This window comes from Andrographis paniculata, unplaced genomic scaffold, assembly GCF_009805555.1.
Source record: "Andrographis paniculata isolate CXL003 unplaced genomic scaffold, ASM980555v1 Contig22END, whole genome shotgun sequence".
NCBI classification, from domain to species: domain Eukaryota; kingdom Viridiplantae; phylum Streptophyta; class Magnoliopsida; order Lamiales; family Acanthaceae; genus Andrographis; species Andrographis paniculata.
Window position 1 is genome coordinate 2,053,035 of NW_026137513.1, and position 16,947 is coordinate 2,069,981.

Genomic DNA, 16,947 nt, shown 5'->3' on the forward strand with positions numbered 1-16,947 from the left:
CTGAAGAAATTGATCCTGATAAACTTGCTGATGATGTTAATCCTAATAAAATTTACCTGAAGATAATGAAATTATTGAAAATTCAATAAATTATATTACTACTGGAAAGTATTGGAACCAAAATTATACAATTATGGATAAGTCTTTTGCATATAATGTAGCACTTCATCTAATGGAAAATAACGAGGATCCAGAACCCAGATCAGTTGATGAATGTCGGAAAAGAATGGATTGGCCAAAATGGAAAAATACGATCCAGTCTGAATTAAATTCACTAGCAAAACGGAAAGTTTTTGGACTCATTGTTCAAACACCCGAAGGTGTTAAACCCGTTGTTTATAAATAAGTATTTGTTCGAAAACGAATTGAGAGTAATGAAATTGTCAGATGTAATGCGAGACTTGTTGCCCAAGGTTTTTTCACAAAGACTTGGAGTTGATTTTAATGAAACATATTCTTCAGTAATTGATGGAATAACATTTCGATATCTTGTCAGTTTGACAGTACATGAAAAATTGGATATGCGTCTAATGGACGTTGTAACTGCTTATTTATATGGCTCATTAGATAGTGATATTTACATAAAGTTCCCTGAATGATTTAGTATGTCTGATGCATACAAATCAAAGCCAAAAAAAAAAAAGTTATTCTATTAAATTACCAAAGTATTTGTATTGGCTCAAACAATCTGGTCGCATGTGGTATAATCGTCTTAGTGAATCATTATTGAAAAATGGATATGTTAATGATTCTACTTGTCCGTGTGTTTTTATAAAGAAATATGGGAGAAATTATGTGATAATAACTGTTTATGTGGATAACTTGAATTTAATTGGAACCCTTGGAGAGGTCCAAGAAGCAATTGAATATTTGAAAAGGGAGTTTGAAATTAAAGATTTCGGAAGAACGAAATCCTGTCTTGGTCTACAAATTGAACATTTGGAAAATGAGATTTTGATACATCAATCTTCATATACCCAGAAGGTATTGAAACGATTTGCAATGGATAAAACATTTCATTAAGTACTCCAATGGTCGTTAGAACTCTCGATCCTATTAAAGATTCTTTTAGGCCAAAAGAGGATAATGATGAAGCACTTGGTCCTGAAGTACCATATTTATGTGTTATTGGTGCACTAATGTATCTGGCTAACAGTACTAGACCAGACATAGCATTTCCTGTGAAATTATTAACCAGATTTAGTGTAATGCCAACACAACGATATTAAAAATGAATCAAACATATTTTTTGTTATCTTCAAGTATCTCTTGATCTCGGCCTATTATATCCAAAATGATCTCGAAATGAATTAATTGGATATGCATATACTGGGTATCTTTCTAACCCGCATAAAGCCAAGTCTCAGACTAGTTATATATTTACTTGTGGTGATACAGTGGTATCTTGGAGATCCACTAAACAAACATTAACTGTCACATCTTCAATTCATGTAGAAATAATAGCAATTCATGAGGCTAGTCGATAGTGCATTTGGTTGAGATCAATAATTCACCACATTTTACATAATTGTGGTTTGAAATTTGAAAAAGATAATCCTCCTACTATTTTATATGAAGATAATGCAGTTTGTATAGCACAACTGAAATGGGATATATCAAGGGAGATAGAACGAAACATATTTCACTGAAATTTTTCTCTACTCACGATCTCCAGAAAAATTGTGAAATAGATGTGCAGCAGATGCGATCGGACCAGAATTTAGCAGATTTATTAACCAAGACTTTACCGACCACAACATTTGAGAAATTGGTGAAGGTCGACTACGGGATTTCAAGTGATGTCTATATCAGGGGGAGTATTTATAAATACATGAATATCGTACTCTTTTTCTTTCACTAGAATTTTTATCCCAATGAATTTTTTTCTAGTAAAGTTTTAACAAGGCGTATTCATTGCAATAAATGAATCTAAGAATGAGTGCTGTAAGACATATATATCAATATATGTAGGTGTCATATACGTGTTATTATATTTTGATGTCATGTGGCATATTGATAAGTAATGTTATAATAATTGCCTATAAATATGCTATCTAATGAAATGAATGAGGTAGGTTTTTTATCTCCAAATTTTGTGTTCAGTCTCCCTCTATCTCTCACTCTCTCTCTCTCAATAATATATATATTAATTATTTGTTTGTCCTTCTATTGTAAATATACATCAGACCATATTTATATATATATATATATTAGATAATGTATTATTTTTATATTTTATAACAAAAGTGTGTTTATTAAGATTTGTTAAATTATAGTTTGGAATTAAATTAAAGGGGTTGTTGATTTAACTTTGCTTCAATTATAGTTTAATATAATATTTTATAAAAAAATACTTATTTTCTTTTTTTTTTTATAAAAGATACTATGAATTCAATAATAATATTTTTATATTGAAGAAAAAAACAAACAAACACACTTATTTTAAAATATACAATACGTAACTATAGAAAAAAAAAAATTAACAAAAATATATAAAAGTGATGTACACTACGTAGTATACAAATGTAAGTGGTGTAATTAATATGTGGATGCTACGTGATCTTTATAGTACCTTTTATTTGTAAATACGTATGTGTTCATTCAATTAATGCAAGAAGCGATCAATTCACTTATTCTCTCCGCTCCATTTGGCTCTCCCTCTCTATTATACATTTTCTCTATATTATATTATAATACATTAATATAGATACTACACTAGCATATACATACATATATCTATATACTAACCAATAATCCCTCTGTCCTAAACACCCTACAATATTTTTTTTTATATGTCCCAAACATCCTTCAATATTTTCAAAATAGAAAATGATTAATCTCTACCTCACACTTTATCTCCTCACATTATCCAAATAAAAAAAAATAAAATATATATTTCTATCTTTATCACATTACCTAATTTTTAAATTATCCTACTTAATACTATCCACTTAAAAATTTGTGTCAAAAATAAATATTACACTTTATTTGAGACAGAAGGAGTACATTATTATATTATTATTATATAACAAAAAGTCAATAAAAGTACAATTATTGTAATCCTAAACGACACACTCGTAGATTGCCATTACCATCAAAGAACTAATAAAAGTAAAAAAAATGCTATCGCTATCCGTCATTAATGTCCCTATTTTACTATTTTAAATTATTTACTAGTATTATATCTATTTTTAGTCAATGTTGCCTATAATAATAATATACCTTAGAAAAAAAAAATTAATAATTAAAATTTATCAATTTTAGTCTAAATATAAAATTTTTATCAATTTTAATCCCAATATAACCAACACTCATCATTTTTTGTCCCAATATAATCAAACCTTATTTTTTTGTCAACAAACCGAAGGAAAATGTTGACGTGAAAAGAAATCAAACCTTATAGTATTTATATTTAAAGAAATTGCACAATCTTGCAAGTCCAAGTAAGCATTTTTCGTCGATTTGTTAACAGTGGGACAAAAAAAGATAAGGTTTGATTATATTGAGATAAAAAATGATGAGTTTTGGTTATATTGGGACTAAAAATTGATAAAAAAAAAATTATATTTGGACCAAAAATGATGAGTTTTGGTTATATTAGAATCAAAATGATGAGTTTTGGTTATATTGAGACCAAAAGTGATAAGATTTTTATATTGGGATCAAAATTGATAAATTTTGGTTATATTGGAACCAAAAATAATTTTTTCCCTATATGTCACTTAACATTATTAAAATATATTATTATTATTATTATTATTATTATTACAAATATATGTATATTGTAATTAAGAACGTTTTAATCAGAATGCTTATATATATCTGTTGAATATTGTCCCACATTGCTAAATGTGTGGGATCTTCCCTAGTACATAAAGGTGAAGGGCCACTTCACCTATCACCAATTAGTTTTAGGTTGGATGCCCGAATCCCATTTTAACGATATCTCTCCAATCTTGTAAAAAATATGTTCATACTATATTTAATAAAAAAAAATACTCATTATTAAAATTCTATATTAACTACTTTTAGTATCTATTTACATAATTTTCCGTTGCTATTTATTACTTCATATTTTATTTTAATCCAAAATTTATATTATTAATTCTATAAAAATTTCAATTCTATTTTTATAAGAATTATAAAAATAATAATTTTTTTAAAAAAATTTTTGTTTCAAAATTTTTAATACTCCCTCCGTCCGACTTTAAGGGTCTCATTTACTTTTTACGTCATTATACTTAACGTTAAAAATCTTTATATTTGTAAAAAAATTTGCACAAATATCGTTATAATAGTATTATAAGAAACTAATAAAGTATTTTTGTCATTTTCTTTTGATTTGTATTAGTTTTCATATAACAATTAATATTCAAAGATCAACACGTAAAAAAAATAAATGAAACCCTTAAGGTCGAACGGACATAGTATAATTTTAAAGAACAAAAATTATTTTTGGTCTCATTCAATATCATAATTATCAATTTTGGTCCCATTAAAAAAAATTATCAATTTTGGTCCACTCAAATGAAAATTTATCAATTTTAGTCCCAAGTTGGTTGACTGGGACCGAACACGGTCGTGTTGGCTTGAACACGGCCGTGTTTGATGACTAAGAAGGTAATTGGGCGTTTCAGGCAGCCAACACGGCAGTGTTGGTCTCAACACAGCTGTGTTGATTATCTTGCACTTCTGAACACGGCCGTGTTCCTGCCCATGTTCTCAACATAGCCATGTTCCTGCCCATGTTCCTACCCATATTCTCAACACAGCCATGTTTACGACCATATTTTCAATATAATCATATTGTAGGTCATATTTATTATTATTTTCACTTTTTGGTTAAAATTATTTGATATATATATTTATAATTCAACAAAAATATTTTTACAATTATTTCATAATATAAAAAATAATCAACCTTATATTTTAAAAATATATAAAAATAATATATTAATATAGATAATCATCATTATATATATTTTTAAAAATTTATAGTAAAAATTTTAAAATATTATTTTAAATTAATTATTTCTATAAATTATAAATTAAATATATTATTCAAAATAATATTTTAAAATAATACTCCCTCTGTCCCACGTTGGATGTCTGAGTCACTGTAGACACGAGAATTTATAATAAGTATAATTAGTAGATAATTAAGAATATATTAGTGAAAATGATTATCATATAATATAAATAATTATAAATTAAGATTAAGATAACTCAAAAAAATTAAATTAAAAAATAGTGTGTAATTATTTTCCAAAAGAAGGAAAGTGACATGGGATGTGGGACGTATAGAAACGGGAATGTGGACATGTGGGACGGAGGAAGTATTTTATTAAAAAATATATATTAATATATTATTATTTTTATATATTTTTCAAATATTAAAAATTGATTATTTTTTATATTATAAAATAATTGTAAAAAATATTTTTGTTGAATTATAAATATATATCAAATAATTTTAACCAAAAAATGAAAATAATAATAAATATGACCTATAATATAATTGTTGATGCCGATTTTCAAAAATAAAAAATAAAATCCAAAAATAGAAATTATCTTCGAATTTGATAAAATAAATGCATGAGATTAAGAATCCCTAGACACCGTACGATACATAAGCAAAATAGGAAAAAATAAATACTACAGACTGTAAAAGTAAAGTGGTGATCCCCAAAAGAAATTCACTGAATTTGATATCGATTGAAGATGCTCGTATATGTCGTGAAAAGACCTATTTAAAACCCATGTCAACCGCCACATCTAGGTAGTGCCTCCATATCCGCTCGCCAGTTACAACTTCCTCCAACCGTCTTAGAACTGTCTTTCACCCGACCTGCATATCTACTACTATGTCTTCCCTTGCCCGCTTTCCACTTGCCCGACCTCCGTATTGGTCATCTCACATTTCTTCACCCCACTTCCTTTTGCCCGACCTCCATGCCAACCGACCGAAATACCTACCATCTCCCTTGTCAGACCTTTTCTTGTCCGACCTCTGTACTCACCGATCTCACAGGTCTCTCTCGAAAAAACCCATTTCTTAATAACGTTTGGCCCCATTTTAGGGTCCTACCGGCATCAACAGGCCCATTAAACTATACACCAGTCCACAACTTATAGGCCCATTCTCGAAAACCCTACACATTAGTTTTTCCTTACTCAACAACTTGCCTCATCCCGCCCGACTCCTAAGTGTCACTTCTCAAACTGTGTGAGATGTGACGTTTAGGGGTTTGCAGCACAGTGCTATCATTACACTGTTTCACGTCAGATCGTGGGGTTTATGTAAAACCCTTTTCTTACCCTTCCATATTCACGCACTTAAACTCTTGAAATCCTCTTTTCTCTCTCCGGCGATCATCTTCCAAAAACCTCTTCTCTTTTGTCTTCTACAAAGCCTTCGCAAATGGCCAATCAATATGTCCCCACTCTTCCTTTCGATGGGACTAACCCATCTATCCCTTTTGTAGCTTCAAAGGTTCTCACCCCTACCGTTCGCCCTTATTGTACTACCAATGAAGATGCCGACCGCATGAGATCTGCAATATCTCAAGTTTCTCCAATGGCTATAAACGATGCTGCTCTCAGACCAGAAAGGCTCTTGGACAGTATTAGGACTCACCTTACTGATCCCAAAGACGCATATCGCCGATGGTACGGGAGGCTCCTTCCCCACTTCGAAGCACAATGGAGGAGGCAAGGCATTGACAAGGCCATTCTCCTTTGACTCAGCCCCTTCATCTCCACGACAAGGCCCTGCTGGCAATGGCGGCCTTCTGGCATTCTGAGATGGGAGTTTTCTTCCTCCCTTCTGGTCCCATTGGCCCGACCCTCACGGACGTGGCCATCGTCGCTCATTTGCCCATAGTGGGTGACGACCCTGTTCTGGTTTCGTTTGAGGGTTGGGAGCCCTCACCCGACCACGTTGGTTGGGCCCTCGCCAAGCTTGCTGAAAAGGAGAGGAGCTGGACCAATTTTGTCACCAAATTCTCAAGTGATGAGGGCACCCCCGTGTCTGAGCTGGAACACATAGTGTTTCTCCTTTTTTGGCTGTGCAGGTACAATTTCTTTCCTTATACCTTTCATGTAAACTCAATAACTATACATTTAGTTGAACTTCTTCTTTTTCCACAGATATATAATTCTTTTCCCTTCCAAACTCATTCTTTTTTCCAGGGTCGATCTGGCCCAGCGGCCAATTTTTCTTTTTAGGAACCTTATTTTTTGCTAACCTTTTTTAGGGTTTATCCCGAGTAAGCACCCGTCTGACTGATACCAAGAAGGCGGACACAGCTGCTTCGGGACCATTTTGGTTCCTGGAGCTGTGGCTTCGCCTATATTTCCCAACCTCCTTTTTTGGCCGATTGCCTATTACCCCGAACTCTCAAAGGTCGATCGGTCTTGCCTTAGCTAAATTAACTCCTAGTTCCTCTAATCTTCATCCGTCCGACCCTATCATTACTCAAATTTTGACCGAAGATCGTAGCAACTCTCGCTTTTATGTATATGAAACCATTGTACTGTATACTATGGAACTTTTTTGGCTTTACCCCGACACACCTTATCCCCGATCGTATCCCGATCATCTTCCCCATCCGACCTATCCCTTTTCCTGGGATGCCGCCATGAAACCCCGATCTCTATTTTCCAGTAAGAGGTCGGACAAGAAAAATCATAGATCATTTTATACCTTTAATTACCAGCCCCAATTCTTGGCCCGACAGTTCGGTTGCTGTCAGGGTCTGACGGGACCACTAGCCCGACCTCACCTTATACCTCAAAGCCCAGAAGGGCTGGTGATCCCCGAGCTTATCCCGACTTACCTTTCCTAACTCACCGACTACATTACCTCCAACTCTTACTTACCTTTCCGTCCGAAACCTTCATCGGCTGAGGCCTTCCCTGCCTAGTGGTCGACCACCTGGTCTCTGATTGCTCCTCCTACCAACCAATTGGTCGGCAAACTTGTCCCGCCCCCAGCATTGGCTCTGGGTTCTCCCCGATTAGCCTCTGCTTCTAGAAGGAAGAGGCAAGCGCCTGCCGAAGGCGGGTCTGGAACAAAAAAAAAAAAACAGAAAGCCGCCCCTGTCATCGATAGGCAGGCAATCGAGGAGTACCTGTCATCTCTGCTAGTGGATACGAGTGGACTTTCGAAATACTTGAGAGAGCAATTTGGTAAGTCCTTTCTCTTTCATGTTTCCTTTTCCAATATATGCCCCTTCTTAACTGTAATCATTTCTATTTCAGAGACCCCTTCGCCACCACTGACTACTGCTCCGACCATTCCTCAACCGACCGTGGCCCAGCCGACCGACCCTCAGCCGACCACTACTCAACCGACCGCAGCTCCATCCGCGGGACTGCCAGTGACCCGTCAGGGAGAGGACCCGACGGTGAGGCGGTTATCCTCATCAATTTCTACTCCGACCGCCAACCAACCGATCGCCGCATTACCGACCCCAGCTGACCAACCAAACGTCCAAGATCTACTGGTCAAGGTAAGTTACTTCCTTAATACCTCTAAGGGAAATACTTACTAAATTTTTACTAACTTCGACTCTCCTTTTTATAGGACAACCTCAGTTCCCCATCGGCTGTCCCTAAACCGACCGCCATTTCCGTAGAAGGGGAGCTGCCGATGATCCGTCGGCTAGAGGAACCGACAGGGAGGCAGATTTCTCCTCCGCTTTCGCCTTCACCTGCTCCTCAACCACCACAGGTAACTCCCAAGATATTTTCATATGATTCTTTTACAAATATCTAACTCATGTATCATTATTTTCAACCAAGAACCTGATGTGGTCGCGGCGGTGCCCGATCAAATTGTTGCATTGCCCAACCAGGTCGTGGTATTCCCCGACCAAGTTGCGGTACCGCCCGACCAGATCGCGGCGCTGCCCTTGCAGCCATCCGCCCAGCCCGTGGGTGAGGATCTTCCGGTCGCTCTCCCACCAGTCCAACCGATCCCACCGCCTCATGACATAGAGGAGATCTCTTCCTCGAAGTCAGGCGAGGCTTCAGTAAACTTTTCCCCAAGGGGTTCTGTTAGTTTTCTTTCTCATTTGCCTTATGACTTTTATCCCTTTCCCCTTGCTCAATTTTTCCTCTTTTCAGGGTATGGAACTGGCCATCGCCCACCGTTTGCAACCAGCAGACGAGTCGGTCGCTGACCCAACGACCCGTCATGGTACCCCCATGGCGTTCCGGCTCATGGCCCCTTATGAGGCAATGGCCGTTCTTAATCAGGTAAATTCCATCTTTATATTGTAATGAGTCCATTTCGTTCCTCCATACTTTAACACTTTTGTTTCAGGCTGCCCAGGAGATGAACGTATTGGCCTAAGTGAATCTCCCGACTCCTATCGGATCCATCATAGCACGCTATGCCGACCTGTCTTTTGCCGACCTGAGTTCAGCCAACCTCGAGGCTTTAATTCAGGTTGCGATAGATTTGTTGGTGCAGCCCACACTGGAGTTCGGAAGCTCCCCCTGTCCTCGATCGGATGATGGCAAGGATCACCGAACTTCAAGCCGAACTGCCTTTGATCCGACCTCCATCGTCCGAGGCCACGTTATCTCAACCGACCGTTGATCCGGCCAGTCTTGAGGCATCTTTGAAGAAGGTCGACCAAGACCTTAATCTTGCCAAGGCTACGCTGGACGAACTCCGACAAGCGTAACAAATATTGGCGGCTGAGATCTTCCAAAAGTCGGAAGAGCTCAGACGCCTTCAAGAACAGTTGGAGTCCCTGGATGACAGCATCCAGGAAGGGAGTCGCCTGGTGGAAGAGCATTGCCAAACTCAAATAAGTCTCTGCGATCAACTCCAGGCAAGCATACGAACGAAACTTGTGAGGGGACACCATGAGGCCTACCAGTGTCGGCGGGCCGCTCGGTCGGAGCTAAAATGGGCCGACCTCCGAACCACCATTAGGGCCCTGCTTTTTCTTTAACTTGATGTAATATATTTATAATTTCTGGACTTAGTCTATATATGCAACCTACTTTTCAGAGCATAGATCTATGTTTTTTGCACTCTTACCAAGTCAGGAATTAAGCATCACAACACGTATATATACTCCATATCTCCTACTGCAAACATCATCAACATCCACCACATTACACTTAAAATGGTTTCTCCTCGCATTCGTGTCCCCTCTTCCAACTAGGAAGGTTCTCTGCAACCTTTCCTTGTGGGTAAACACCCCATAGGTCATCATGCTGAGGACATGATACAGGTGCTCAAAAAACTGGACTTTAAATTTAAATTCTCTGGCAGAGGTAGGAAAACCATACATCGTACGATCCGCCTAATGGAACGTGTATCCACCAGCTACGAACCCCTCACCGACATTCTCACACGCCTATCTGATCTTGATAATCATTTGGATATGATAAACCATCATGTTCTGGCCATTCTCCCAGACCTCAGCTGGAACAATATTTTCCATCAACAAAGATCAACACTCTCCAGGCTGCGTGTCCTTGTCGAACGAGAGAATCAATGTTTACAAGATATGAAAGTTCGCACCGAACAAGACCTTCAAGAAATGCAAGACCAATGAGATCGTTATAGTCTCGATCTAGATGATCTCTTGGATGAGGAACCTGAAATGGTTTCTGCGAGTTGGGATGAAGCCTCTAAACTAGAAGATGATCATGTTTGTGTCACCCTCTCGGATGATGAATAAAAACCCCTGCCTGTGGGTTGAACCCTTTAAGGGTTCTTAGATCTCTTGTAATAAGAATTAATGACAACGTTCTGAAAATGCAAGAAAATACCTTTTCAGATACTTAGCATTAAATGTTCTCCTGTATCAATTTTCCTTCTTGGTTCACAATAATAAAAGCTCTATTTCCAATTACTTTGTGAATGATGAAAGGGTCTTCCCAATTGGGAGACCATTTCCCTAACTGATCCACTTTCTTATATGTAGGCAGAATTGTTTTCCACACCAAATCGCCTTCTGTAAAAACTTTAGGGGAAATTATTTTCCTATAATACTTAGCTCTGATCTCACTTTGTTTAACCACTCGATCTAGAGCATTTAATCGATATGTGTCCACCTCCTCCAGTCGTTGCCACATCCCTTGTGCATACGTCTCATCAATATTTGTTGTTGTATTAACCACTCTAGGTGAAGATACAACAAATTTCGCTGGCAGTACAGCATCCTGCCCGAACGTTAATTGGTAAGGGGAAAATCCAGTAGAAGTGTTCCTACTATTTCGGTGGGCCCATAATGCCTGGGGCAGCAAGGTATGCCATTTCCTTGGATTTCCCTCCACCATTTTTCGGATGATGCCGATGACGATTTTATTTGCCGCTTCAGCCAATCCATTAGCCTGTGGATAATAAGGCGAAGAATGATGCAGTTTGATGTTGAATTCAGCCAAAAACTCAATAAATATTTCCCCAGTAAACATCAAACCTTGATCGGTCTTAAGAGTATGCGGGATTCCAAATTGATAAATAATGTGATTAAGCATAAACTCAATCACTTCTTTCTGTGTCACATTCCTCAAAGAGACCGCTTCTACCCATTTGGTGAAATAGTCAGTTGTTACCAAGATGAACGAATGTTGCTTCGATGAAGCCGGATGAATTTTCCCTATAACATCTAACGCCCAAGCTTTGAATGGCCATGGTTTAATCATTGCCTAGAGTTCCACTGCTGGCAGAAGGTTTAACGGGCCATGTCTCTGGCATTCCTGACACCCTTTAGCAAATTTGATACAATCATGAAATATTCTTGGCCAATAAAATCCCAAACGATGAATAGCCCATCGCATGCTCAATCCTGCTCGGTGTGCTCCACAAATTCCACCATGAACTTCTTCTATCACTTTGATGGATTCTTCTAGTCCCAAACATCTTAATAATACTCGTTCGAAGGTTCTCTTATACAGAACCCCTTCAATAAGTTGAAAGTGCAATCCTTTCAATCGAATACCCACAAGAGTTGCAAAATTTGGTGATTCCAGATAGACCATAATCTCTGTTCTCTGACACGCATTCTGAGCCAAATTACTGCCTGTCGATTCTCTGTTCTTTGGTACATGCTCAATAACCACCTCCGCAATTCTATATAACAGACGATATACCAAATCTCTATATTGACGTAAATGAGGATAATTACAAGCGTACTTTCTTAACACTTGATTGATGACCAATTGAGAATCCCCGCAAATCATGGCCGTATGTGCCCCTTTTGCCACGAGTGCCTCCAAACCCAAAATCAATGCTTCATATTCTGCAGAATTATGAGTCATCTCCTCCATTTGGAGTTGCAGACTGATCTTCCGGGCTCCTGGTCCTTCTAATATAACTCCTGCTCCTGACCTCCCTTTTGAACGAGAACCATCAAAAAATATTTTCCAGGGACTAGTACCTATATAGGGTACCAGATTGTTTTCTGCCGGTTTGCTGTTCGTAAATTTAGCCAATAAGTCGGCCACTGCCTGTCCTTTCACTGCCTTGATAGGTTGATGTCGGAATGCAAAGGACAGACACTTTGGAAACCACTTCGGTTTTCTCTTTGCAGAATATAATGCTCCAACCGAGTACATGTGAAGACTAAAGAATAACACATTTTTTCGGGCATGTTATAATTCAACTCTTGTCCCGCCAGAGTTTTACTTAAGTAATAAATAGTCTTTTCCTTACCGTCTTCCCATTCTTGCGTTAGCAGACTGCTTACCACATCGAAACTATTTGCCATATACAGTCTAAGAGGTCGATCTCCTCTTGGGGGAACCAACACGGGTGGTTCTGTTAATGCCTGCTTAATTTCTTCGAATGCCTCTTGCTGCTCCGGACCCCAAGAAAAATCGGTTGCCTTATTCTTTAACAACTTTGTGATGGGTTTTAACTTTCCAGCGGCATTTGATATGAATCTCCTTAGGTAATTTATTTTACCCAACAAACTTTGAACCTCTTTAACCATCTGAGGGGGTCGCATCGTCAAAACAACTTTAGTTTTGTTTGCATCCACTTCTATTCTCTTTTCATGCACTAAAAAACCCAGGAAATTTCCTGCTGAAACTCCAAAGGCGCATTTTGTTGGGCTCATTTTCAGGTTGTATTGTTTCATCTGCAGGAAAGCATTTTTCAAGTCGACCAGATATGTATCAAAGTCAGTAGACTTAACGATTACATCGTTGATATATACCTCCATAGACTGCCCAATCAAATCGTGAAAGATAGTATTCATTGTCCGTTGATAGGTTGCTCCAGTATTTTTTAAACCGAACGGCATAACCGTCCATTCGTAAATCCCCAAGGCTCCTGGGCACCTGAACGCAGTTTTTGGTATACCTTCCTCTGCTAGTGAAATATGATTATATCCTGCATAACCGTCCATCAGGCTTAATATTCGGTGTCCTGCTGCCGAATCGATCAACATATCGGCTATGGGCATCACATACTCATCTTTAGGAGTAGCTAAATTGAGATCTCTGAAGTCAATGTAGATAGGAATCTTTCCATTCTTCTTGGTTATCGGGACGATGTTGGCTAACCATTCTACATATCGACAAGGTCGAATAAACCCTACTTTCAATAATTTCTCAATCTCTTCTTTGATCCGTGGAAGCAGTTCTGGGCTAACCCTTTTTGGTGGTTGCTTATATGGCCTGAACCCCTTCTTGATAGGTAACCTATGCTCTATTAAATCGCGTGCCAGTCCAGGCATTTCTGAGTAATCCTATGCCAAACATTCCATATGATCCTGAATTACCGTTACCATTTGTTCCTGCTGGTTTTTAGACAACAAACCACTAACCCTGACCATCTTGGGTATCTGTTCGGTTCCTACATTGTACTCAATGAGCGGATCCTGAGTTGACAGAGAAGGTTATGTCTTCTCCAGAAGGTCAGGCCAGCGGAAATCTTCTCCCTCATCAACATTATTGTTGGAAACTTCCTTACCATGTAGTCTAACCATTAATTGGTTTAAATAAAACTGTCTAATCAGCTCATCACACTCATATATTTCTTCCATAATTAAATCTTAATAAAATTAAAAAGTTTTTTGGCTGACAAAAAAGCCATAATAGAGAAAAGAAAATGTTTCTAATGAAACAAATATCCCTGCGCAGTGAGCTTACAGCTCTTCCAAGGATAATCATCTATCACTGCGATTTGCGAGATAGGGGGTATGTATTCAAAATAAAGTACGGATTCTTCCACAATCTCCGTGGAGCCAAACGGATTAGTGCTGGCATCCATTCTGAATACCTGATCCCCTTCCTAAAACATAATCTGCTGATGGAGAAAAGAGGGCACGCACTTAGAGGCGTGAATCCAATCTCGCACCAACAAAACTGAGTAAGTGGTGTTGGCATCTACCACAAAGAAAATAGTTAAAATCACCTTACGTCCGACCTCGATAGGGGCTACCATCATCCCTTCTGGTTTCGTCGGTTGCCCCGTGAAGCTTGTCATCTCGATATCTACTAGAGACAGATCACCAATTCCTTTTCCCAATTTCTTCAACGTCTTGAGAGGCATAACGTTGAAGACAGCTCCATTATCAATGAAAACTTTGTTAATCGGCTTACCACATATGTGAGCGTTACCATATAATGGTTTCAAGTGTGGGATTGCTCTTTCTAGTATAGGTGGAAAAACCATAGGTGGGGGACTGTTGTGTGTAGGTCCGGGCCTACTAGCCATTGCCGCCCATTCTGGTTCCTCTTCCTTCAGCCTTGCCCAGATAGGCTCATCTTCTTCCTCGAACCACCGCATACCAGTCATCCTGATTTCGAACCCGGTTTTGTCGGTCTTTACTATCTTGCTATGCAAAGCCCTTGTCTCCTTTGGAGCAAACGACCCAAAGATTATCTCAGGCTCCTCTCCTTCGGCTGCTTCCATCTCGGGATCAATATTGATCCGTCTGCAGAATTGACATCGGAAACACCTAGCATTCTTGATAGGCTTTTCGATTTCCCAACACTCCCGTAGTTGGTCACTCGAGTTTTTCCTTTTGGGTGACACCTCCCTCTTCTCCTTCCCTTTATCTGCTCGCTTCCCGTGCCGAGCTGCATACCTGCGCTTACGGATTTGTGTACGATTCATACCTGGAAATCGGGGATCTATATCTACGGCTAGAGGCCTTCTGTTCCGACTCCATTTGTCATGGACTGGTTGTGGCTTACGCGTTGGTCGATCTTGCACTACCACTTTATCTTTTAACTCCACTTCGAATGAGCCATCCATTTTGTCCCACTTCTCAGCCACCCTGGTTTCGCAGGTCTTAAAACTTATCATCCTGATCGAGCTCTTTTTCTTTTGGCTTACGTTCCCTCCATTTGGTATTTCATTCTCTTTCATCGTCTCGTTGTGCACTTTGTGAAGAACGTACAGAGATTACAACAGTAGTTACTTTTGGGAAGGGCTGCTGCTCTACTCCCATCGTCATGTATTTGAATCTCCCCGCTTTGATAGCCCTCTGAATTTTCTTTCGGAAATGTGTACACTGGTTAATGTAATGTGTAAAAGAGTTATGCCACTTGCAATATGGCCTTTCCTTTATTTCCTTCTTTGTCACTAACCGTTGTCCCTTCGGGATGCGAATTTGGCCATCCGCTAGTAGAATATCGAAGATTTCATCTGCTTTGGATGCGTCAAAAGTCGGTTGTTCCCGCTCTTCTACCCCTGGAAGGGGCTTCAATTTGGAACATACATAGGGCTTGCCGTTTACAATTTCATCCGCCATTTCTTCAGCACATTTTCCCTGTTCATCGTCTGGTGTATACATCTCCGTGTCGACACTGGCCATCCGTTAAGCCTTATTCCGCCGGAAGTTGTGATCCTTTTCTCTAAAGAGGGACTCTAATCTCCCTGCCTTGGATGCTAAACTGGCCAGATCTCGAACATCATGGGCTGTTAAAGCCTCCCGCAGCCGTATATGCATATTCCTGACCACCAAATTGGTCATTTCGCTCTCCTCGATGACTGTTGGGCAACGTCCTTTCATCAGTCGTATCCGCTCTATGAATTAGTAGGCGGTCTCTTCCGGCATTTGCCTAATCTCCAAAAGGTCTGTGAGTCAGACCGTCGGAAGAGGATTAAAGAACCTTGCATAAAAAGCCACTTCCAAACCTTCCCAAGTTTGCAACTGTCCTGGTGGAAGATTGGCAAACCAAGAAAAAACTGTTCTTGTGAGAGATAATCCAAACAAATGTAATTTGTGAAACGGATTATTACCCACTTCCCCCAATTGAGCCGTGAAACGTCCCACGTGCTCAATGGTTGAGGTTTCATCTTCCCCCGAGAAAGAGTGAAAATCTGGTGGCCTATAATTTCTCGGGAGAGGATGCTCATTGATGATTCTCTCTGGAAATGGCCTCTAATATGCCGGTCTGTTCACCGTTTGAGGATTCATTTCGAAATACACCCGCAGGACTTGAGCGATGTCTTACGGATCCACTCTGGGTGGAATAGGGTCGAACACAGGAATGGGATTATGAGTTTGACCTCCCAATCTTTCTTCTCTAGGGAAGGTTGGCTCGGCTCTGACACCCAGTGGAACATTATATGGGTATGTTAGAGGAGTCCTTCCCCTGTCAACCCTAGTAGTGGCACTTGGAAAAGTACTGTCTACATATGAAGGCCCCGCAAAATTTGCTTGTAATCTGGATGGTGAAATCCCTGACGGTGACTAAGTGGGTTGAAGAGTAACCCTTGATAAAGCTTGATATAACATATGTTGCATGAGATTTTGTTGCTTACGCAACATATTCTGCATGGCCACAATTTGCTGATTGTTCAAATGTTGAACATAAGACACCCAATTGGCGGGTGCTTGGGGCACTTCCCCTACATTTGGCATGGCGGGTGGTGAAATGGTTTCTCCCGCCGGTGTTGAAGAAACTTGGGGTTGTGAACCTGCCATATAGATCCTTCCGATAATTCGGCCGGATCTCAGT